Genomic DNA, 19,973 nt, shown 5'->3' with positions numbered 1-19,973 from the left:
GTTCAGTGGGAGCTGGCTTGACACTAATCATCTTGCGTGATGGCTTACCACGAAGAACAGACTTCTCAGGCTGGGGTGGAGTATAGTTGGTTTGAGAGCAGTCACGTGCATAGTGTCCTGGCTCTCCGCATGTGAAGCAAGTCCCTGAAGTAGGACGTGGACCGGCATTGACAAGCGGTCTACCAGTAGGCCTGGATGGAGCATGTAACTGAACTGGGTGATGCGCCACATAAGAGGGCCTTGGTGAAAAACCGGGTGGAAGAGCGGAGTTTGGAACCCAAATCCGGCGCTTCTGCGAAGTAGAACTGGAAGAAGAACCCAAATCACGGGTGTGCTTACGAGACTCCTCGTAAGTGAGTTGAGTTGTCTCTGCATTAATGGCCTTGTTCACAAGAGCCTGGAATGTATCACAGTGATGCAGGTGGAGATCACGACACAACTTGGGGTTGAGACCCTTTCGGAACCTAGCCTGCTTCTTGGCATCTGTGGACACCTCTTCTGTAGCATAACGGGCAAGGTTCTCAAATTCCCTACTGTAAGCATCAACAACCATCTTACTCTGGGTGAAACTACAGAACTCTTCTCTCTTGCGGTCAATGAGAGCCTGAGGAATGTGATGCTCGCGAAAAGCCTCAGTGAAATCTCTCCAGGTGGTTATCTGGCTAGCTGGAAGCATAGCCTCATAGTTCTACCACCAAAGACTAGCAGGACCTTCCAGGTGATAAGCAGCATAGGCGACCTTATCACGTTCAGCTACGTTCGCAGAACGCAGCTTGATAGTGATGCTACGGAGCTAGTCATCTGCGTCGAGTGGTTCAATGGAATGATGGAAGGTAGGTGGTTTCAAACCAATGAAATCACAGATGGTCGCTGACTCTTTGCACTGGGGTGCGGTGTTCTCCTCGATACGTGCTAACAAGCAGTTAGACTCACGCTTGTTCCTCTCCATCTCTAACATGAACTCTGCCAACAAAGACTGGTCGGGAGGATCCTCATCCCTACCATCTCCGTGGTTCCGACTACGAGCAACAGAACTTCGGTTAGCTGACGACATCCTGAGAAATGAAACCAAGGATGGAGTCAACATCAACTATAGGATGCATAAGGTGGCACAAGAAATTAGTATCTCTCGAACCCATAGGATAATTCCGGCAGCATAACGGCAGTAAAATGCTCAAAATGAGACATTCTGCAAAAGAAGGGGTAGCGCCATACTCAACATCATTACTCAAGGTTCTGAGATATTACTAAACATGCTACACCGAAGGTACTCGAACTGGGATATGACTCAGATCAACCAATCCTAAGAGACTACGGAGTAGTAACACGTGATCCTGATAGACAGAAGAGGAAGCCTAGTTCATTAACCCCGTAGGAAGATAGGATGACTCAGATCAGAAGGCATGAGGCATAAGGAGTAAAAAGAGCCTTACGTTCCCTTCCACAATCAATTCCCCTATATAGCTAAAGAATTTCTACACTCAACTTCGACCAGGTTGGCTTGGAAATCCTACAGGCAGTCAGGCTCTGATACCAAAACTGTCGGGACCCCGATTCCAAGTCACATCGATCTAGTCGGTGACACCTCGTATCACTTTGCGGCCTCACGCACGGTATTTCCACGGGTGTCGCCTTACACTGGCCCGGGACCGGTTGCGCCTTTTGGCTCACGTATATGATTGTGTCGCTAGCATCCATATGACAGAGAACCCGGGCCGACATGGCTAGTCGTGAACCCAAAGCGGCACTAACCTATGGGGACAAGCATACATGATTCACATCGAGCATGTCGGTCAGCAGCGTGTGAATCCGGGCTGTAGCACTGGGCTAACAGGACTCTGGGGAACCCGGGCTATAGCAGGCTAGGCAAGACTCCGGATGTCACCGCGTGACATTTCCCCGAAGGGACAGACACAGGAATGAAGTGAAACACATGCCGGCTAGTAAAGTGTCCTGAGCAGTAGTGCTGGGCTAGCAGGACTCCGGTGAATCGGGCTGTAGCGGACTACTATGGCTCAAGGAAGCACTAGACTACATTTCCCCATAAGAGAGGTTGCCAAGGATAAACAACTAGGTTGTCGGATCCCACACATAGCAATACACGTCACACGTACGCATAACATGCAAGTATGTGCTATACAACATGGCATCACAACATAACGCAAACTCATATAGGTAAAAGCCCAGAAGAGCCACATAACATTAATACAAACAGGGGTCTCATGACCCATCATTCAGAGCATACAAGCAACAGGCAGAAGCATTACATGTCTGAGTATAGACAACTACAAAAGATAAAGGATAAGAGGCCTGACTATCAACAAGTCCCTCCCAAGGGTGCAAGATCGTAGCTGAGGTAACAAGCTACTCGTCGAAGTCCGAGCGGTACTACTAGTGAGACAGATGTCTCACCTGCAAAACATAAATAAAGCAAACGTGAGTACAAAGGTACTCAGCAAGCTTACATCAGATCCTATCATACATGCATTTCTATCAAGAAGGTAATGCGGGGTTTAGTTGCAGCAAGCCAGCTTTGACTCAGTGGCTATCCTGTTCTACGACAAGAGAAACTTCTTTGAGGTGAGGCAGCGCACACGAGTCCACTAAGCACCACATCAATACACTACTGATTCATCCTCGTCTTCTTACGAAAAGGCCATCCATAGCACTCACACTTGTCTTGAGCATTTTAGAGTATCCAATTCAAGTTGTCTATGTACCACGTAAGCATCCAAGAAGTCCATAACCGAGGACACGACTATTCGAATAGATCATGATAACCCTGCAGGGGTGTACTTCTTCACACACGCTCTCACCACTTATCACCATGTACACGTCATGTACCTCGGCAACCTTCAAGCGGAGACCTGGCGAGGGTGTCGGCCACAACCTAACTAACCACACAAGTCTCTCATCCAGGTTTATCGCCTATTCGGGTTCCATCCGCAAGGAGATCTGGCCGGGGTGTCGCTCATGGCCCCAAACGATGTGAGCAGGGTTCCCAAGCCCACCATCCGGGTGCCACTTGGTACACCGTGCCACTGTGCCTAGTCTGTCCCAAGCCCACCTGGCCGGGTGCCACTTGGTAGACTACTAACACTACCTACAAACACCAGAAACTATTTGCAACTCTTGGACAGAGATCAAGTTGGCTAATAAATCGAGAGAGCTTGGAGCGCCCGGAGCCCAATGTGTGGTAGTAACTAGTCATTGGACAACTTACACAGAACTCAGTTCTTAAGGACAGTTCCAGTGAGACAACCCACCATGTACTCCTACATGGCCTCTCACCGCTACCTTTACCAAATCGTGTTCACACACTTAACTCTCAGCACCAGAACATATCGTACCACTCTAATTCATTCCCGATGAATCAGACCTGACACAACTCTAAGCAATAGCAGGCATGGCATGGCAAGAACACAACATGGCTCAATCAACTCCTACACATGCTAGTGGGTTTTAACTATTTACTGTGGCAATGACAGGTCATGCAGAGGAATGGGTTCAACTACCGCAGCATAAAGTAGCAGTTGAATCGTTGTTGTCCTAATGCAATAAATGAGAGCAGGAGCAAGAGAGTAGGATGGTATCGGAATGAACAAGGGGGTTTGCTTGCCTGGTAGATCAACAGGGGGGCACTTCTCCTCTGACAGGTACTCTGGATCGGTCTCCGGAGCAGGACCTATCGAGAACGAGCGGTGTTGACAATCAAACGCAAGCATATGCAACAATATGATGCATGATCATGGCATGAGTATGTGATGTTTGTTTGAGTTAATGCATCTAGCATTCATTTGCATGAAGTCCATTTGAACCAAAGTTTCAAATGCAACTCCAAAATAAGCTCTTATAAATGTCATTCATGTGTTTTCATATGTACAGCATGTATAGGTTGGTTTTTAATGCATGAAAATGGTACAGATGGATAGATTGAATTTTTCTGATCATTTTTCATATATAAATTATTTAAATCTGAGCTACAGTTGAATTTCTATGAATTTTTGAAGTTTATATCATTTTTTGGAATTTCCTGATTTATTTTAATACCAGAAAATGATATATTGCGTCAGCACGGTGTCATGCCTGCGTCAGCAAGTCAACAACGCTGACCAAGTCAAACCTGGCGTGTGGGGTCCACACGTCAGTGACTCGGTTAGTTAACAGGGATTTATTTAGTCTAATTAGGATTAGTGGGCGCCGGGCCCACTGGTCAACGACTAATTAGCTAACTAACTTAGTTTAATTAGCGTTAAACTAATACTAACTAAAAAGTCAGGGGGGTGGCCCACGCGTCAGTGACACAAGGGGATGTCAAACCCCGGTCAGCGGTTCGAACCCGCCGGCGACTTGACGCCGGCGAGGCCAGACGCGGCGGAGGGCGTCGGAATTCGCCTTCCGGTGACCAAACGCGCGGCGAAGACCACCTACGCGATGCCCAGGCTCGCGCGTATCCAGTGGGACGCGCGGGAGGCCATGGGGTGGCCGGAGACGACCGCGCCGAGGTCATCCGCGGCGGCCGGAGTTCGGACACGCGCGGGTTCAGTGCTACGGGGCTCGGGAGAGGAAGCCGTTGGTGGCTACGGGTTCGTGGACGGACGATGAGCGCGTTGACGTGCTCGCCCGCGAGCTACAGCGCCTGAAATGACGGCGGCGACATGGTTGTGCGGCCGCGAGCTTCGGGTACGGCGGCGCTAGCGTTTGAGGACGTGCGGGGCGACGAGGCAAGGGGGGATCAGTTCAATGGCTCGCCGCGGAGCTGCAGGGATGGTAAGCGGGCTCGGGGACGCGCTGACGGCGGCGAGCGGCGACGGAGATCCACGGCGGCCGGAGGTGAAGAAGGCGACAGTGATGGCTCCACGGGGCGTCCGACGATGCACGGCTTGGCGGAGAGGCTGCAGACGAGGTGGCGGAGCTTTTGGACACAGCAGCGAGGCGAGGGGAGCACGGTGGACACGGCTATGGTGAGCGGTGGCGACGGTGGCGCTCGGGCGTGGGGAAGAGAGCGAGACAGGGGAGGAGGGAGAGCGAGGGAGAGGAGGAGAGGGTCGAGGGGTTTTCAGGGGGGTGCGTGTCGCCCTCGGATGCCTCCAGCGGCGAGCAGGGAAGCAGGAGGTGGCCGGCGTGTGCTCGCGCGCGGCGGCCACGCGCGCGTCCTCCTGGCGGGAGGAAGACGACAGGGGAGGGGGCAGATGGGCTGGGCTGGCCAACTGGGCCGGCCAGGCCGCATAGTGTTGGGCCAGCATGGGAGCTGGCCGCAGGTAAGGTTTTTTCCATTTTTTTCTTTTCTATTTTTTTGACATTTGTTTGGTTTAATAAAAATACTAAACCATTTTATTTTCTTTTGCCAATTTTTGCAGGGGCTAGTGGTATTATTCCAGAGCTCCTCAACTAATGGCATAATTTTTGTACATATATTATAAATATATATCATATATATATATATATCCAAGCAAATAATTACTGGATTAATTCCAGAAGGTCAAAATAAATATTTATGAGCTCCTGAAAATATTTGTTTGAATTTTACTTCTGACCAATATTTTCAGAGAGCAACATGAACATTTCCTTGGACCTTTTTGGAGCAATTTTTATCTGGGTCATTTCCAAAAATGAATTCTGAGGGTTTCACAAATCCCCATTTCAAATTTAAATGGAATTTAAACATGATGCACAAATGAAGGGCTAGCCTAGGTCATACCAGAACTAGGGATGTGACACACTATGTTTGTCTATGTATTCACACATGTATTATGTTTCCGGTTAATACAATTCTAGCATGAATAATAAACATTTATCATGAAATAAGGAAATAAATAATAACTTTATTATTGCCTCTAGGGCATATTTCCTTCACATTTTATCAATGGTGACCTCATGCTCCTCGAGATGAGATTCTAACTCCTCAATGTTCTTCTTGCCCTCAATGGCATTGGACATGATTGCCATGAAGTTGGAACGAGCAATTTTATTTTTATGAAGAGCTTTAAAAACCATTTCCCTCTTAATTTTTAAGGAGGCAACATTATCATTCTCTTCATCATTATCCTCATCATCATTAGCATCAACATCATCATCAAGAGACATATTGGGTTTCAAAGTAGGAGATACCTTTGAAGCCTTAGCCATAAGGCAAAAAGCAATAGATGATGATGTAGGATCCCTTGAAGCACCATTTAAGACCACATCTTGTTCCATGGAGTGTTGAGTTCCCTCTACATTGTTAGCACAACAACTCGAGGAAATAGATACATTTTTATCATGGCAACAAGACATAGCAAGCATATCATCATGAGATTTGAGCAAGCAATTTCTACATGATATGCAAGGACTACCAACACAAGCATGTGAAACGTTTGGAGTGCTCGAAGTGCTAAAGTCCAAAGATGAAGCATTGCAATAAGAAAGTGATGAAGGATTATCAACAATAAGCCCACTATCGCTATTGCAATGAACACCACTACTCACTATGTCATTACCTTGTGGCAAACCACATGTAGGTGAAGTAGAATAAGTTGAGAACACAACACGGCCGGAGGTGGAGGGAGAACAATCTTCCCCACAAAACTTGGACACGCCATATTTATCTTGAAGCTTTGTCCACAACTCATGAGCATCCCGGAACGACATGAGTTGAAATATAACTACATTTCTCAAAGCATCGAAAAGCACATTAGAAGCTTGAGAATTGAGATAAGAGTTTTTCTCATCCTCTAAAGATAATCTTTGGGAATCCTTTGGAGGAGAAAACCCCATATCTACAGTTCTCTCTAAATTTGGGTCCATGACCCTAACGAGATTAAGCATGCGAATTACCCAAACATCAAAATTTGTGCCATCGAAACTAAGAGTGTCAGATGATCCTAATCCCCTAGTCGACATCTTTACTCTCTAGGCGGTTAAGCCTCACAATGAGAGACGGGGATCTGATACCAATTTAAAGATCATGGATGTCGCCTAGAGGGGGGTGAATAGGCACTTTAAATTAATATAATTACGATTTAGGCTTGAACAAATGCGGAATAAAACTAGCGGTTAATTTGTCAAGCACAAAACCTATGTCGTCGTTTTGGGAACGGGGGTCCCCAGACTTGCCTGCCTGCGGCCTGCGGCGTGGCTCAAAGGGGGGCCCAGCACGGCCCATCTTCATCAACACAGAACCAAGACCCTCGCGAGGGGCCAAGCCTCGTGGGGCGGACGACACGGAGCTTCCTCGGGCATGGCCTCACTAGGCTGGCTCGTGAGGAGGCGGAGAGATCAAGGCGGGGTACCTCACGAGGTGCCCATGATGCAAGCCATGACGACCAAGGGCGCCAGGCGGGCGCCAGCCCGCGCAGTGTCCTCCTTTCCCCTTTGGTGCAAAGGGGGCAAGCGCAGCCGCGGAGTACCGAGGCATCAGGCAAAGGTTGCCGTTTCGGTGCAACAAGACCAAGACCAGGAGGACCACAAGACAGAGGTCATTGTGGAGCCCAAGACGGCGTCACCACCAGAGCTTTGTGCAGGCAAGGACCAACTTTAGTCAGGATAAGTGTACTAGATGTTCCCCTTCAAAGTGGCCAATTGTTGGCGCCCTTCCCGCTCAATATTTGGGAAGAGGCCCAGGGCCATTGCCTATAAATAGGACCAGCCACCCACAAGGATTGGGGGTTCGGGTTCGAGGTAAAAGGAAGGATAGAGACAGAGATCGAGGATCAAGGATCGGATCGAAATCAGAGAGAGAAGGGTGACTGAACTCCTCCTAGCAGTTCGTCCCCCCAGCAAAGAGCAGACCCTCGCGAGGCTGTTCTTCCTTGTATTGTTCATCATCATCAGCCCAAGAGGCAATCCACCACACCACACACTGGAGTAGGGTATTACACCACAATGGTGGCCCGAACCAGTATAAACCTTGTGTCTCTTGTGTTGTTCTTTCCTTAGCTTAGATCTTAGAGAGGTGGAGGGGTGCAGGTAGGTAGGAGGCGAAACCTCCGCGTGCACCCCAGTGTTCGAACCTCAAGGGTCTGCCGGAGCCCGAAATCTGACATTTGGCGCGCCAGGTAGGGGTGCGCCGGAATCCTCCTTCTACCGCTTCATGCCCCGTCGTGTCGTCATCACCATGTCCGGCGACCAGGCGGGCAACCCAGATCCATGGGCGGCATGGCCCGCCCGTGCAGAGCCGCTCGCCTCGGGGGACCCCGCGCCCCAGGCAGCTCGCGGTCCGCAGGGCGCTGCGGGCCGCGGGAGACGCGGACAGGCTTCGACAGCTCTCACACCGCGGCAAGCGCGGTCGGCATCAAGGGCCTCCAATCACGCCGCGACCACGACACCGTACACCCGCCGGGAACAGGCGAACTCGAGGGCCGCGCTCACGGTGGCCCGAGAGCTACTGCAGTGCAGGCTGCTGGAGGGCGGCCGCGACGTGCTGCTGGAGCGGGTGGCAGAGCTCCTGGGCTTCGCCGCCTCGGGGGCTCAACCCTTCTGCACCCAGCTCCCATCTCAATCCCAGGGCGGCCCGCGCGGGGGTTCCGCGCGCGCCCGCGGGCTACAAGGCTACTCCAACGCCAGCGAAGCTGCCGGCACCGGACCGGCGGCGGTGCTACCCCCGCTTCCGGTCCGCGAAGAAGAAGGACTCGACGCGACCCGCGGCCCCAGTAGACAGCCGCGCTACCACCCCATGGTGGGCGCGTCAAGCAGAGCTGCGTGGCACGCAGAGCACTATGGCATGGCCTTCGGGATGACGGCGCCGGAAGAATATGTGCCCCTCATGATGGACCATGGACACCCTTACCAAGGTGAACAAGGCTCGCTCCTCAGCCCGAGCTGGGGGGACGAGGCGCCAGAAGCTGAGCCCTTCCAGGAGCCCCGGGACGGTCCCACTGGCCACGCTGGAGGCAATGATTATCGGGTACTGCTAATTCCTCAAGAGCAAGCATACGCTAATCATGGATCGCAGGAGGTGCAGGTCGCCACAGCAAGCAGCAGCCCCGCTCCCACAGTCTCCTACCCCTCGGGAGGAGGGTGCAGGGGGCTGTAGGAGAGGGCCGAGATCCGACATCACCACCGCGGCGTTCGAAGCAAGGTGTTCATAGGAGGTAGGCCCTCTGCTGGGGAGGTGCCTCAGGGCCTGCCCCTGGCGGAGGACCCGTGGTCATCGGGGGAACCGCTGGCGACCGCTCTACCCCATCGGCGGCGTCCTGGTTTTCGGTCGTCATTGATGGCACTAGAGTGTGGCGCAAGGCGGGGCCCTCGTTTGGCGATATGAAGCAAGGCCGGTTCCTATGAAGAAGGCCCAGTGCCTGTGAAGCTCGCCGCCCCGTGACACTCTCACGTAATAATGAGTGGGGCTGTACACGCCCCGGAGTCTCAGGGGTGTCAGCCTCAGGCCCTGGGGCTCCCTCCCACACACAGTGGCAGCACTTAGCTCCGCGCTGGTGAGAAGACGTCCAAAACTAGATTAGGTGCCGGACGCGGCCTTTTGTCTGCTTTCGTTGCTTTTCCCTTTGGTTGTCGCTTTCCCCCGCTGGATTCAAGTTGGATCTGAATGTGAGATTTGCGTGTGTTCAGGGAAGGGGTGCTTAGTCTCGTTCGAGCAATTCCTCGAGTTTTGGTTACCACTTCGCCTCACCGGCCTCCCCTCGTGAGCCCCTCGCGAGCCGGGTTAGGCCCAGCTTGCGCGCAGCCCAGACTGCCTCCGCCGCGTCCTCTCAGGAGGGTGCTTTACTGCAGGTCCTATGGATTCAATCAGGGGACACTCGGGACACCACAGCCTCCCACAGGCTACCTCAGGGCCAGCACGGGACAAAGGTAAACTGGCCGACCAGCGCGTCGCTTAAGCCAACCACTTGGCGCGGGTGCATGGGCAATGTAGCGTCTACTAATACGATGAACACAAGTTTTACATGAGGGGCTCCCCCTCCAAAATGCTCTCACAGCCATCAGGCCAAAACATCATTCTATTCACGCAGGCTAAGGAAGCAGGAACGATGCGCAATCAATCGGATAAATCCCCCAATGCGTCCTCAGGAGCACCACCCGAGCCGTTGCTGGCGTCGCTGAACTCGCCATCACTGTCCGCGTCGCCGCCAGCGGCGTCAGGGCCGTTCGCCATGCCACCCTCGTCGGCAGCCACGATCACGCCATCGTTGTCTGAAGCGAAGGCCCTGATAAGAGCATCCACATTTCTTCCACCCAGTGCGCCAGGTCGTCTCGGACGGCCTGGGGGACTGGGGCGATGGCGGCATCGAAATCGAAGTGGGGATCCATGTTCCGGAGATGGCTGAAGACGCGAGAAAAGGCGCGCCCGAGCAGGGCGCGGCTCCTCTCCTCCACCAACCTGTCAACCCCTGACCGACCGCGCCTCCAGCTGCGTCACCACGTCGGTGAAGAACTGAAGATTGCCGGCGTAGTTGACTGTGTGCGGCTCGCCAACAGCCGCCTCATAGATGTTGCCCAAGGCTGTGTTGGCTCTCTCCCGGAGCGTGGTGAGCATGGGGCCATGCTCATGCTCCAGGATCCGCCGCTGACGTATCTCGTCCGCATTCTGGCGCGCGACGGCCTCAGCCTCCTCCACCCGCTGGCGAAGAAGGAGCACCTCGTCCTGGGAGGTGGTTAGCTCACCTTGCGCCACCTCAAGGGCGGCCCGGAAAAGCATCGGCCCGCCACGTCGCCTCCTCCAGTTTGGGCCTCAAGGCGGCGGTCCTGCCTTCAGCCTCGGCCCGGATCAACCCTAGCTTCTCCTCGAACTCGTGCTCGAGGTTCAGACGCGGCATCGCCACCCGACGTCCGACCTCCTCCAGGACACGGGCTTCCTGTGCAGCGACATCATCCTCCGCCTGCGTCACCAAGCGCTCCCTCGTCTCCAGACGCTCGTACTCGCGGGTACGTTCGGCAGCTTCCAGCGTCAGCGCCTCCTCGCGCTTCTGGAGCTCTGCCGGGTCGCCAGAGGCCATCTTCATCGACGCGAGGGCTGCCTCGCGCAACTCCACTTACTCCTCCAGTGAGTGGCACCAGGCCAGGAGCTCCTGAGCCCGCTCCTCCGCCGCTCTCGCCACCGGTCGGCTTCCCAGGCCTCCTCAGCGGCCCGAGATCGGGCCTCCCGAGTGGCCACCAGCGGCGCCTTGGCCTCTGCGTCGTCAAGATCGCGCTGACGGCGCACAAGGGCGATGGCGCCCTCCAGCTCGCGCCTCTCTGCAGCCAGGCACAGGCCCTCGGCCTCAAGGCGCGCGTCTTCATCAGCAAGCTCCTCACCAAGCAGGCTCACCGCGTCAGCCGCCCTTCGAAGGAATCCTTGGCGAAGAGCGCGACGCTCCCGGGCGCGCTCGAGCACGTCTTCCACACCATCATCTGCCCCGAGCAAGCGCCGGGGGCCACGAATCAGCACTCCCCTCCGGGCAGGGGGCTGGGGGCTGGCACCCTCGCGACGGCCGGGCATGTCACGCCAGAAGCCCGGCCTGGAGCCGGCCCGTCCCCAGATGAAGAGCGCAGGGAGCGCCTCAGCCAATCGCAGTCCACGACCAGGCGAGAAGCCCACGGCAGGCTGGCTATGCCACGAGAAGGCCCGCGAAGGAGGGTCGCGAGGTGCGCAGGGCCACGATGCGCCTCGGGACGGTTCGCCACTCCGATTGCCCTCACCACAAGGGCTCTGCTGCTCGGAGCGCTTGAGGACGGTGGAGGGGGCGAAGCCAATGGGGACGGCACCTCAGCCGTCTCCGTGAGCTCAGCTGGAAGGGGCCTACGGAGAAAGAATCAGTAAAAGCAACAGAAGGATCGGGAGCCGGGAAAGGAGAAGGCTTACTCATCAGTGGCGAAGTACTTACTACGCTTCAGCAGGCGACAAGGGTAATCGTCGCCCAGGGCCTCCCTTCTCTTCCGGAGGGCCTCAAAGTCCACGCGGAAGCGGCCCAAGAGTTGAGCGCAGGGATCAACCTGCGACGAAGACGGAGCGTCAAGGCGATCTGCATCAGGGGCGCCTGCCTGATGCGCGCTGCCAATCGCCTCGCCAAGAGAAGCAGCTGGAGCCTCAGGGGCCTCGGTCGCAGGCGCTGAGGGCAGCTGCTTGTCACCCTCAGCCTCAGCGGCACGGGCCCCAAGAGCTGCTCCCTCATGAGCATCGCCCGGCGCTGTCACCCCGCCGGGAGCCCCCTCGGCCTCTGGCGCCTCATGCCTCCCTGCTCCGCCATTTGAGGAAGAGTCGCCTTGGCCGACTGGAAAGGCAGTCACCATCACTGGGTTATCGCGAGGCCCCTGGAGGCCGGCGGGGCGCAGCCCCCACTCATCAAAGACAGGCATCTGGTTCACAAAATTGCCCCTGCTCTGGCAGAGGTACAGCAAGGCCCATCCCTGCTGGATGCTGCCAGGGTTGGGGTCCCCAGTCATGGTCAAGAGCGCTGTCCTCAGCACTTCAGGCGTCAGGTCCTCTTCCTGGAGCCTCATACGATCATCGCGCCCGCAGAAGGCCCACATCCGGTGGGAGTGGCGTTGGAGAGGAGCAACGCGGCGTAGCAGGAACTCCTTCACCACCTTGGACGCTGTCACGCCAAGCGACCTCAAGAACACGAAGCGGTGCCAGACGAAGACGAGCCGGGGGCTCTCAAGCGTCTCCTGGCCCCAGCCCGAATTGGGGACAACAGCGAAGTTGGCTCTGATAGCAGGGGGCTGGGCACCCCTGCATCCACATACAGCCACCGCTCGTGGAACCCAGCCGCGGGCAGAGGGAGCTTGAATTCAATCCCGGAGGCCGCTGTCTCAGACGCGGCAACGAAGCTCACGCATGCCCAGCATTGGGTAGGGTCGACAAGGCGCAGCGAGAAGAAGTGGCGCAGCAAGGCAACCGAAGGGAGGAACCAGACCCGCCCACAGGGCATCGGCAAAATACGGGACCTCGGTGACTATCCTGTCGATGGAGAAGTGGGACGCGGGCTAGGCCGTCGTCCTCCCGCATTCATTGAAGATAGTGGCCAGAGCCGAGCTGACCTTGCCCAAGCCCTCGGCGGGGGCCACCAACGGCGGCGGGCAAGGCGGAGGCACGGGTTTCTTCCCTCTCCCCTTCTTCGTCGGAGCCATGGCGATGGGAAGGGGGGGGAAGGTTCGAGATTGGGTCGAAAACAGAAGCTGGAGTTCGGGCGGAGGAAGGGCAGAGGGCGTTCGAGCAACAGAAAGGGGAGCGGCTATGTACGACTACGAGTCCGCCTAGCATGGCGCAAAATAAGGGGGGCGTGGGGGAACAGTGCCGCCCACGTCCAATCAACCGCCACGTGGCGCCCAAGGCCGCAGGCTGTTAGGGCCCGCGGCGCTTCGCTCTTTCCCTTCCGCCTCCCTGCACGGCCAAGTCCGAGCGCGCCTTGGGCCCGGGGGCTACTGTCGGCATTCTGGGAACGGGGGTCCCCAGACTTGCCTGCCTGCGGCGTGGCTCAAAGGGGGGCCCAGCACGGCCCATCTTCATCAACACAGACCCCAAGACCCTTGCGAGGGGCCAAGCCTCACGGGGCAGACGATACGGAGGTTCCTCAGGCACGGCCTCACCAGGCTGGCTCGCGAGGAGGCGGAGAGATCAAGGCGGGGTACCTCATGAGGTGCCCGTGACGCAAGCCATGACGACCAAGGGCGCCAGGCGGGCGCCAGCCCGCGCAGTGTCCTCCTTTCCCTTTGGTGCAAAGGGGGCAAGTGCAGCCGCGGAGTACCGAGGCATCAGGCAAAGGTTGCTGTTTCGGTGCAACAAGACCAAGACCAGGAGGACCGCAAGACGGAGGTCATCGTGGAGCCCAAGACGGCGTCACCACCAGAGCTTTGTGCAGGCGAGGACCAACTTTAGTTAGGATAAGTGTACTAGATGTTCCCCTTCAAAGTGGCCAATTGTTGGCGCCATTCCCGCTCAATATTTTGGAAGAGGCCCAGGGCCATTGCCTATAAATAGGACTAGCCACCCACAAGGATCGGGGGTTCGGGTTCGAGGTAAAAGGAAGGTTAGAGACAGAGATCGAGGATCAAGGATCGGATCAAAATCAGAGAGAGAGAAGGGTGACTGAACTCCTCCTAGCAGTTCGTCCCCCCAGCAAAGAACAGACCCTCGTGAGGCTGTTCTTCCTTGTATTGTTCATCATCATCAGCCCAAGAGGCAATCCACCACACCACACACTAGAGTAGGGTATTACACCACAACGGTGGCCCGAACCAGTATAAACCTTGTGTCTCTTGTGTTGTTCTTTCCTTAGCTTAGATCTTAGCGAGGCGGAGGGGTGCAGGTAGGTAGGAGGCGAAACCGCCGCGCGCACCCCGGTGTTCGAACCTCAAGGGTCTGCCGGAACCCGAAATCCGACAACCTAAAATGACTAGGCTCGCCTATGTGCACCAACAACTTATGCTAAGCAAGATATACAACTAGGTGATAGCAAGATATATGACAAGAAACAATATAGCTATCACAAAGTAAAGTGCATAAGTAAAGGGCTCGGGGAAGAGATAACCGAGGCATGCAGAGACGATGATGTATCCCAAAGTTCACACCCTTGCGGATGCTAATCTCCATTTGGAATGGTGTGGAGGCACAATGCTCCCCAAGAATCCACTAGGGCCATCGTAATCTCCTCACGCCCTTGAACAATGCAAGATGTTGTGATTCCACTAAGGGACCCTTGAGGGCGGTCACCGAACCCGTACAAATGGCAACCCTTGGGGGCGGTCATCGAACCCATACACTTTGGCAACCCTTGGGGGCGGTCACTGGTACCCGTCAAATTGCTCGGGGCGATCTCCACAACCTAATTGGAGACCCCAACGCTTGCCCGGAGCTTTACACCACAATGATTGAGCTCTGAACACCACCAACCATCTAGGGCGCCCAAGCACCCAAGAGGAACAAGCTCAAGGTTGATGACCCACAAGTATAGGGGATCTATCATAGTCCTTTTGATAAGTAAGAGTGTCGAACCCAACGAGGAGCAGAAGGAAATGATAAGCCGTTTTCAGTAAGGTATTCTCTACAAGCACTGAAATTATTGGTAACAGATAGTTTTGTGATAAGGTAATTTGTAACGGGTAACAAGTAATAAAAGTAAATAAGGTGCATAAAGATGGCCCAATCCTTTTTGTAGCAAAGGACATGTTGGAAATATGCCCTAGAGGCAATAATAAAATGGTTATTATTGTATTTCCTTGGTCATGATAATTGTCTATTGTTCATGATATAATTGTATTAACCGGAAACCGTAATACATGTGTGAATACATAGACCACAACATGTCCCTAGTAAGCCTCTAGTTGACTAGCTTGTTGATCAATAGATGGTCATGGTTTCCTGACCATGGACATTGGATGTCATTGATAACGGGATCACATCATTAGGAGAATGATGTGATGGACAAGACCCAATCCTAAGCCTAGCACAAGATCGTATAGTTCGTCTACTAAAGCTTTTCTAGTGTCAAGTATCATTTCCTTAGACCATGAGATTGTGCAACTCCTGGATACCGTAGGAATGCTTTGGGTGTACCAAACGCCACAACGTAACTGGGTGGCTATAAAGGTGCACTAAGGGTATCTCCGAAAGTGTCTGTTGGGTTGGCATGAATCGAGACTGGGATTTGTCACTCCGTGTAAACGGAGAGGTATCTCTGGGCCCACTCGATAGGACATCATCATAATGTGCACAATGTGACCAAGGAGTTGATCACGGGATGATGTGTTACGGAACGAGTAAAGAGACTTGCCGGTAACGAGATTGAACAAGGTATCGGGATACCGACGATGGAATCTCGGGCAAGTACTATACCGGTAGACAAAGGGAATTGTATACGGGATTGACTGAATCCTTGACATCGTGGTTCATCCGATGAGATCATCGTGGAACATGTGGGAGCCAACATGGGTATCCAGATCCCGCTGTTGGTTATTGACCAGAGAGATGTCTCGGTCATGTCTGCATTATTCCCGAGCCTGTAGGGTCTACACACTTAAGGTTCGATGACGCTAGGGTTATAGGGAAAGTATGTACGCGGTTACCGAATGTTGTTCGGAGTCCTGGATGAGATCCCGGACGTCATGAGGAGTTCCGGAATGGTCCGGAGGTGAAGATTGATATATTGGACGAAGGGTTTTGGAGTCCGGAAGTGTTCCGGAGGTACCGGGTGATGACCAGCATGACCGAAAGGTGTTTCGGGAGCCCCGACAAGTGTTGGGGAGCTTCATGAGCCAAGGGAAGGGGGCAAACCAGCCCACTAAGGGGCTGTGCGCCCCTCTCACCTATTCCCACGTGACTAGGGGGTTTGGGGCGCCCCATCTAGGGTTCCCACCTCCTGGCTTGTGGGCCAAGTCACCCAAGGGGGAGATCCCATCTGCCCTGGCCGCCGCCGCCCTAGGGGAAACCCTAGGGCGCCTCCCCTTGCCCTTGCCCCTATATATAGTGGAGGTTTTGGGGCCGCACAACACACGAGTCTCTCTCCCAAGGCGCAGCCCTACCTCTCTCCCTCCTCGTCTCTCGTAGTGCTTGGCGAAGCCCTGCTGGAGTACCGCGCTCCTCCACCACCACCACGCCGTCGTGCTGCTACTGGACGGAGTCTTCCCCAACCTATCCCTCTCTCCTTGCTGGATCAAGGCATGGGAGATGTCACGGGGCTGCACGTGTGTTGAATGCGGAGGCGCCGTTGTTCGGCGCTTAGATCGGAATCGACCGCGATCTGAATCGCTACGAGTACGACTACCTCATCCGCGTTCTAGTAACGCTTCCGCTTAGCGATCTACAAGGGTATGTAGATGCACTCCCCTTCCCCTTGTTGCTAGATTACTCCATAGATTGATCTTGGTGATGCGTAGAAAATTTTAAATTTCTGCTACGATCCCCAACAGTGGTATCAGAGCCAGGTTTATGCGTAGATTCTATGCACGAGTAGAACACAAAGTAGTTGTGGGGGATGATTTGTTCAATTTGCTTGCCTTTACTAGTCTTATCTTGATTCAGCGGCATTGTGGGATGAAGCGGCCCGGACCGACCTTACATGTACACTTACGTGAGACAGGTTCCACCGACTGACATGCACTTAATGCATAAGGTGGCTGGCGGGTGTCTGTCTCTCCCACTTTAGTCGGATCGGATTCGATGAAAAGGGTCCTTATGAAGGGTAAATAGCAATTGGCATATCACCATTGTGGTTTTGCGTAGGTAAGAAACGTTCTTGCTAGAAACCCATAGCAGCCACGTAAAACATGCAACAACAATTAGAGGACGTCTAACTTGTTTTTGCAGGGTATGCTATGTGATGTGATATGGCCAAAAGGATGTGATGAATGATATATGTGATGTATGAGATTGATCATGTTCTTGTAATAGGAATCACGACTTGCATGCCGATGAGTATGACAACCGGCAGGAGCCATAGGAGTTGTCTTAATTTATTTATGACCTGCGTGTCAATGAAAATGCCATGTAATTACTTTACTTTATTGCTAACCGTTAGCCATAGTAGTAGAAGTAATAGTTGGCGAGGCAACTTCATGAAGACACGATGATGGAGATCATGATGATGGAGATCATGGTGTCATGCCGGTGACGATGGTGTTCATGCCGCGCCTCGAAGATGGAGATCAAAGGCGCAAGATGATATTGGCCATATCATGTCACTTTATGATTTGCATGTGATGTTTGTCATGTTTACATCTTATTTGCTTAGAACAATGGTAGCATAAATAAGATGATCCCTCGCAATAATTTCAAGAAAGTGTTCCCCCTAACTATGCACCGTTGCTAAGGTCTGTTGTTCCGAAGCACCACGTGATGATCGGGTGTGATAGGTTATAATGTTTGCATACAACGGGTGTAAGCCAGATTTACACACGCAATACACTTAGGTTAACTTGACGAGCCTAGCATGTACAGACATGGCCTCGGAACACGGAAGACTGAAAGGTCGAACATGAGTCGTATAGTGGATACGATAAACATGAAGATGGTCACCGATGATGACTAGTCCGTCTCACGTGATGATCGGACACGGCCTAGTTGACTTGGATCATGTATCACTTAGATGACTAGAGGGATGTCTATCTAAGTGGGAGTTCATTGAATAATTTGATTAGATGAACTTAATTATCATGAACATAGTCAAAAGGTCTTTGCAAATTATGTCGTAGCTCACGCTTTGGTTCTACTGTATTAGATATGTTCCTAGAGAAAATTTAGTTGAGAGTTGACAGTAGCAATTATGCGGACTGGGTCCGTGAACTGAGGATTGTCCTCATTGCTGCACAGAAGGGTTATGTCCTTAATGCACCGCTCAGTGTGTTGAACCTCGAGCATCGTCTGTAGATGTTGGGAAACATCTGACATACACGTTTGATGACTACGTGATAGTTCAGTACGTAATACTAACGGTTTAGAATTGTGGCACCAAAGACGTTTTTGAAACGTCGCAGAACATATGAGATGTTCTAAAGACTGAAATTGGAATTTCAGACTAGTGCCCACGTCAAGACATATGAGACCTCTGACAAGTTTCTTAAGCCTGCAAACTAAGGGAGAAAAACTCAATCATTGAGCATGTGCTCAGATTGTTTGAGTACTGGAATCACTTGAATCGAGTGGGAGTTAATCTTCCAGATGAGATAGTGATGGTTCTCCATAGTCACTGCCACCAAGCTATTGGAGCTTCGTGATGAACTATAACATATCAGGGATAGACATGATGATCCTTGAGCAACTCGCAATGTTTGACACCGTGAAAGTAGAAATCAAGTAGGAGCATCAATTGTTGATGGCTAAACCACTAGTTTCAAGAAGGGCAAGGGAAAGAAGGGATACTTCATGAGACGGCAAATCAGTTGCTGCTCTAGTGAAGAAACCCAAGGTTGAACCAAACCCGAGACTAAGTGCTTCTATAATGAGGGGAACGGTCACTGAAGCAGAACTACCCTAGATACTTGGTAGATGAGAAGGCTGGCAAGGTCGACAGAAGTATTTTGGATATACGTCATATTATTGTGTACTTTACTAGTACTCCTAGTAGCACCAGGGTAATAAATACCGGTTCGGTTGCTAAGCGTTAGTAACTCGAAATAAAAGGCTGCGGAGACTAGCTAAAGGTGAGTTGACGATATGTGTTGGAAGTGTTTCCAAGGTTGATGTGATCAAACATCGCACGCTCCCTCTACCATCAGGATTGGTGTTAAACCGAAATAATTGTTATTTGGTGTTTGCGTTGAGCATAGACATGATTGGATTATGTTTATCGCCACACGGTTATTCATTTAAGGAGAATAATGGTTACTCTATTTATTTGAATAATACCTTCAATGGTCTTGCACCGAAAATGAATGGTTTATTGAATCTTGATCGTAGTGATACACATGTTCATGCCAAAAGATATAAGATAGTAATGATAGTACCACGTACTTGTGGCACTGCCATTTGAGTCATGTTGGTATAAAACACATGAAGAAGCTCCATGTTGATGGATCTTTGGACTCACTCATTTTTGAAAAGATTGAGACATGCGAACCATCTCTATTGGTAGATATGCATGAGGAAACTCCATGCAGATGAATCGTTTGGACTCACTTGATTTTGAATCACTTGAGACATGCAAATCATACCACATGGCCAAGATGACTGAAAGGCCTCGTTCTCAATGAGATGGAACAAGAAAGCAACTTGTTGGAAGTAATACATTTTGATGTGTGCAGTTCAATGAGTGCTGAGGCACGCAGTGGATATCATTATGTTCTTACTTTACAGATGATTTGAGTAGATGCTAAGTATATTTACTTGATGAAACACAAGTCTGAATTATTGAAAGGTTTAAGTAATTTCAGAGTGAAGTTAAAGATCGTCGTGACAAGATGATAAAATGTCTATGATATGATCATAGAGATGAATATCTGAGTTACGAGTTTGTCACACAATTAAGAAATTGTGGAAATTGTTTCACAACTAATACTGCCTGGACCACCATAGTGTGATGGTGTGTCCGAACATCACAACTGCACCCTATTGGATATGGTGCATACCA

This window comes from Triticum urartu, chromosome 7A, assembly GCF_056163025.1.
Source record: "Triticum urartu cultivar PI428250 chromosome 7A, HENAU_Tu73, whole genome shotgun sequence".
NCBI lineage: Eukaryota > Viridiplantae > Streptophyta > Magnoliopsida > Poales > Poaceae > Triticum > Triticum urartu.
Note: the sequence above shows the minus strand (reverse complement) of the source record.